The sequence below is a fragment of the Chrysemys picta genome, chromosome 7 (assembly GCF_011386835.1).
Source record: "Chrysemys picta bellii isolate R12L10 chromosome 7, ASM1138683v2, whole genome shotgun sequence".
NCBI lineage: Eukaryota > Metazoa > Chordata > Testudines > Emydidae > Chrysemys > Chrysemys picta.
Genome location: NC_088797.1, coordinates 62,867,850 through 62,873,849, shown reverse-complemented (window position 1 = coordinate 62,873,849; position 6,000 = coordinate 62,867,850).

Genomic DNA, 6,000 nt, shown 5'->3' with positions numbered 1-6,000 from the left:
GGCCTTCTTATCTGTCCTGATTGGGTACTGTCCCCGCCCAGCCCTTCTAACTGCCGGAGGACCATGTGATGTCCCTGGGCCTAGGCAGTGCTGGAGGTCTAGGCTCCCTCCCCCTCTATCCCAGGCAATGCTCTTCCTTCGGGTTGGTGTGTCAGCTCTCTACAACGACTCCATCAGGGGCCAGAGAAGTCTTGATGCACCCATTACAACACTTGGTTGTTTATTAGCTCACCAGGAATGTAGTATCTTAAAAGGTTCTCATATTTCCAGGGAGAGAAGGATCAGATGCACTTGTCTTAACCCAATTGTAGCACTGGTGGTCCCTCCCTACTGAGCCAAGTGTCCAGTTCCACTTTTAGATTCTGCAGCTTATTTGTGGATTGGGTCACCTAGGAGCTCCCACCCCATGACTTCAGTTTTTATACCCCGTTTACAGGGTTGAGTAGTGACCCTCTTATTTCTATTGGATCCTTGCCATCAGAGCTCTTAGATTTGAGCTCAGTTTCTCTGCTGCTTCCATCAGTACCCAATAGATGGCACTGTTGGATAGCATATCTCTCACCTTTTCTTAAGGTTTTTTGTTTTCTTCATTTTAAGGATTATATTTCTCTATTAACCCCTACTATTAAATGGAATTTCTCTCTACTTACTCATTTATTTTAATATTCCAGGGTTACACACTGATTAAGTGCTTATCTCTTTAAATATTCTTTCTCCTTCTGGTGCCATAGCAATTCTTATCACTTCTATAATACAACAGTCATTTGAAAAGGAGACCTCCTTCATATTGCCTCTAAGTTAAATGGACATAGCCTGTACATTCTTTGATTATATAGTACCATTAATTGCCCATCTTTCAGTGCTTGCAGCAGAACAAGAGACATTCTGCTGAAGGAACAAGACAGGTTAATCACATATAGAGAGGGGGGTCTAGCTGACCCCTACAGTGGACCAATGTACAGATATGGATTTGGAGTAAAAGCTAGTTGGTTTGGATTTGCTGGGGTATTAGGAAGTGTGACCTTTGGAAGGTTTCTGGGTGTCACAGCAAGCTGTTCCTTAAACATTACCTCCCATTCCTTAACCGGTTTATTTGACTTAGAGTTCACCACAATTGGTCAGTAGTCCACTCTACAGCAGAAAGCAAGGTGCTACTCTTTGTTTGTCAACCTCTGGGGTTCCCTGGAGCCAACCAGAAACATGGGAAGCTCTTCCACATGCAGATCTTGTCTGTGGAACAAGCACCTGAAGAATTTGATGAACATCCCATATCTTATTCCTGGTGTTTGGCCATTTCTTAGATCTACACTAAAAAGATAATGAGGAGTCCAGTGGCACCTTAAAGACTAACAGATTTATGTGGGCATAAGCTTTCATGGGTAAAATACCCCCCTTCTTCAGATGCATCTGGGTAAAAAAATACCCCCCTTCTTCAGATGCATCTGAAGAAGTGAGGATTTTTTACCCACGAAAGCTTATGTCCACATAAATCTGTTAGTCTTTAAGATACCACCGGACTCCTCATTGTTTTTGTGGATACAGACTAACATGGCTACCCCTCTGATACTACAAAGATAGGTTGACCCAGTTACACCCCCTGAGGGTGTATTAAGTCTACCTAACCCATAAGAACATAAGAACATAAGAAAGGCCGTATCGGGTCAGACCAAAGGTCCATCTAGCCCAGTATCCTGTCTACCGACAGTGGCCAATGCCAGGTGCCCCAGAGGGAGTGAACCTAACAGGCAATGATCAAGTGATCTCTCTCCTGCCATTCATCTCCACCCTCAGACAGACAGAGGCTAGGGACACCATTCCTTACCCGTCCTGGCTAATAGCCATTAATGGACTTAACCACCATGAATTTATCCAGTTCTCTTTTAAACTCTGTTATAGTCCTAGCCTTCACAACCTCCTCAGGTAAGGAGTTCCACAAGTTGACTGTGCGCTGCGTGAAGAAGAACTTCCTTTTATTTGTTTTAAACCTGCCGCCTATTAATTTCATTTGATGACCCCTAGTTCTTGTATTATGGGAATAAGTAAATAACTTTTCCTTATCCACTTTCTCCACATCATCCCCCCTTAGTCTCCTCTTTTCCAAGCTGAAGAGTCCTAGCCTCTTTAATCTCTGCTCATATGGGACCCATTCCAAACCCTTAATCATTTTAGTTGCCCTTTTCTGAACCTTTTCTAGTGCCAGTATATCTTTTTTGAGATGCGGAGACCACATCTGTATGCAGTATTTGAGATGAGGGCGTACCATCGATTTATATAAGGGCAATAATATATTCTCAGTCTTACTCTCTATCCCCTTTTTAATTATTCCTAACATCCTGTTTGCTTTTTTGACCACCTCTGCACACTGTGTGGACATTTTCAGAGAACTATCCACGATGACTCCAAGATCTTTTTCCTGACTTGTTGTAGCTAAATTAGCCCCTATCATATTGTATGTACAGTTGGGGTTATTTTTTCCAATGTGCATTACTTTACATTTATCCACATTAAATTTCATTTGCCATTTTGTTGCCCAATCACTTAGCTTTGTGAGATCTTTCTGAAGTTCTTCACAGTCTGCTTTGGTCTTAACTATCTTTAGCAGTTTAGTATCATCTGCAAACTTTGCCACCTCACTGTTTACCCCTTTCTCCAGATCATTTATGAATAAGTTGAATAGGATTGGTCCGAGGACTGACCCTTGGGGAACACCACTAGTTACCCCTCTCCATTCTGAGAATTTACCATTAATTCCTACCCTTTGTTTCCTGTCTTTTAACCAGTTCTCAATCCATGAAAGGACCTTCCCTTTTATCCCATGGCAGCTTAATTTACATACGAGCCTTTGGTGAGGGACCTTGTCAAAGGCTTTCTGGAAATCTAAGAACACTATGTCCACTGGATCCCCCTTGTCCACATATTTGTTGACCCCTTCAAAGAATTCTAATAGATTAGTAAGACACGATTTCCCTTTACAGAAACCATGTTGATTATTGCTCAACAGTTTGTGTTTTTCTATGTGTCGGACAATTTTATTCTTAACTATTGTTTCGACTAATTTGCCCGGTACAGATGTTAGACTTACCGGTCTGTAATTGCCGGGATCACCTCTAGAGCCCTTTTTAAATATTGGCGTTACATTAGCTAACTTCCAGTCATTGGGTACAGAAGCTGATTTAAAGGACAGGTTACAAACCTTAGTTAACAGATCCGCAACTTCACATTTGAGTTCTTTCAGAACTCTTGGGTGAATGCCATCTGGTCCCGGTGACTTGTTAATGTTATGTTTATCAATTAAGTCCAAAACCTCCTCTCGTGACACTTCAATCCGTGACAGTTCCTCAGATTTGTCACCTACAAAAGCCAGCTCAGGTTTGGGAATCTCCCTAACATCCAGGTGCAGGCAGTGTTAGGTCCATGGAAGAATTCTTCTGTCAACCTAGCTGCGGGTTCTTGGTGAGGTGGATTAACTACAGACATTGGAGAACCCCTCCCATTAGCATAGGTGGAGTCTACACTGAAGCACTACAGCAGCACAGCTCCAGAGCCGGACCCAGTATCACTGTTGCCCAGAGATGCATGGGGCCGTGAGTACTGGGGCTTGTGACTTTGTGTTGCAATAAGGAAGGAGGCTGTAGCTAGTTAAACATAGAGGTTGTCGCTGTGTGTGGGTTTGCAGAGAGCAGCAGAAGAGGGCACTAGAGGGGTTTGCTGGGGAAAGTTTACTGGCACCAAAGACAACCTTGAGAACCCAAGACTCTGCCAAACTGGAACTCTGCCCAGGATTCCTGGACTCTGAGTGTAGATGCTCAGTGACTGCTGCTCCATATTGTGGTACCACTGGATCAGAGGGTCCTCGTGTTGGATGTAACCCTGTTTTACCGATCCTCCTATCTTTCCCCCATTTTTATCCATTCATTCCTCTGTAAATATTTCCCTTTCCTATATTAATTGTACTATTTCAGGGTGTGTGTTTACTCCAGGGGGCTTGGAACTGGTGCCCTGGGCGGGGTGGAAGGGAGTTTCCCTATTGTATTCCCATGGGCGCCTTTTCTTGGCCGGAACTGCTGGCAGAGCAGACTCCGTTTTGGCCACGAGTGCACTAGAGTTACGTGTGTGAAACACCATGCGCTCCTGAATCAATCCTTCAGCTAATCAAATGCTCATGCACAAAGATCAGATACCCATGAGCCTGCAAACGTTGGGCTAGCAGCCTGCCTTGTACAGAGATGTGTGTCGGAAACCAGGATGGAGATGGCCAGGCCTAGTGGTCAGAGCCAGAATTAGGAGTCCAGGGTGGCCAAAGCGAGGCTGGGGGACTGGGAGCAAGGCAGCAGCAAGGCAGGGATAGGCTAAGGCCTGGGGAGTTTTGCCACCATCAGGCAGGAGAGAGTTCCAAGCCCTGAAGTCACACTGAGCACATTGAGCTGCTGTTTCGCCTGTGGGGCTTATATACCTGCTCCGGGAATCACATGGCCAGTTCCTGGCTTGTGGATTGGTTGGAACCTAGCACAGGAGTGATCATGGGATTGGCTACAAGCATTGCCTTTGGTGTGAGATCTAAGGTGCAATTGACCTGGGGTAATTGATTGGTCCTTTGATTCTGGAAGGAACCTAAATATTGCTCTGATTCTTGGTGTAAGGGACCATCTATCAAAGGCAGATTCACCTGGAATGCAAGACAAATCGGAGCAGAGAGGGGGACTGTCTGTGACTCCATGGTTAGGCTGTTATAGCGCCTGAGCAGTTTACATTTGATAGCTGGTTGCTGAAATCTAAGTATAGAACTCACAACCAGTTTGGGGGTGTGCCCTGCTTCCTAACCGTCTGCCATGAGGTTGGTATTCACGCTCATGAGCCACTGCCGGCAGCGTTACAGGCAGCAGAGTCTTTACAGGTGTAACCGTGCAGTATCTAGAAAACAAAGGCAAGGCAGAAACATAACCAAGCCCTCCACAAACAGCGGAGACGATTCCTAGGAGTGAGCTGATGAGAAACAACAGGAGTGGTGGAAGCCCATTGCTCGGGGGTGGACAAAGCACTGGAGAATGCATCTGTCACTGGAACAATCTGTGCTAACCCCTGCGGCAGGGTGGAGGAATGTTCCATCTCTTCTGTGATTCTATAAATAACAACTCCACCCCCTCTGTGCAGACACATGCACAGCCCAGCACACACGACCCCAAACATAGGCATGCATATATGTGCATGCATGCACCCCACACACACCTACATACATGTACCCTCCCACACCTGCAGACACACAGACGTGTACCCACCCCCATCTGCACACACACACAGGTGTACTCACCCACACCTGCATGCAAGCACCCACACACATTTGTGCACACACATGCGTGCAGCCGCACACACAAGCACCCATGCGCACAAGAATAAAGAACAAATTCCTCCCCGTAGGCCCAAGTGATCATGTTCTGGGTCTCTCTGTGCCCAGTATGATGTGCTGGCTGTCCCTTTAAGATAGCTGTGCTGCTGCAAGCCCCAATCTCAGAGCAGGCACAAGAGCCCAGCCTGGGCACACAGGACATGCCAGATCCCAGCTGCAATCCCCTTTGATCCATTCCTGAGCCCCCTCCAGCCCTCCATCCCCATAGTGAGAGGGGGGCTCCCAGCAGTAGCAGGAGGAAGACAAGGAAGCATGGCCTGTCTCCCCTCCAATCCCCTGCCAACCTGTCCGCATGTCCCTTCCCCGGCCCTATCCCCACTCGCCCCCGCACCTCTCCCCATCCACTCCTCCCCGCAGAGGGCTCCCCAGCTCACTGCCCCCTCTAATCCCAACTGCTTCACATACATTCTCCTGAAAATACAGTGAGTCCCGCCATTGCATAGTGCAGTATAATCCAGCCATGCCCCAGATATAGATGCCAATCTTCATCATCGTCTGCGGCACTGAGAGGGGGAGGGGTGGGTGGGGACTTGGCAAAAGGATCCTGTGGGAACAATGGGGGTGTCACTAAAATAAGAGCCCACCACACCAACACA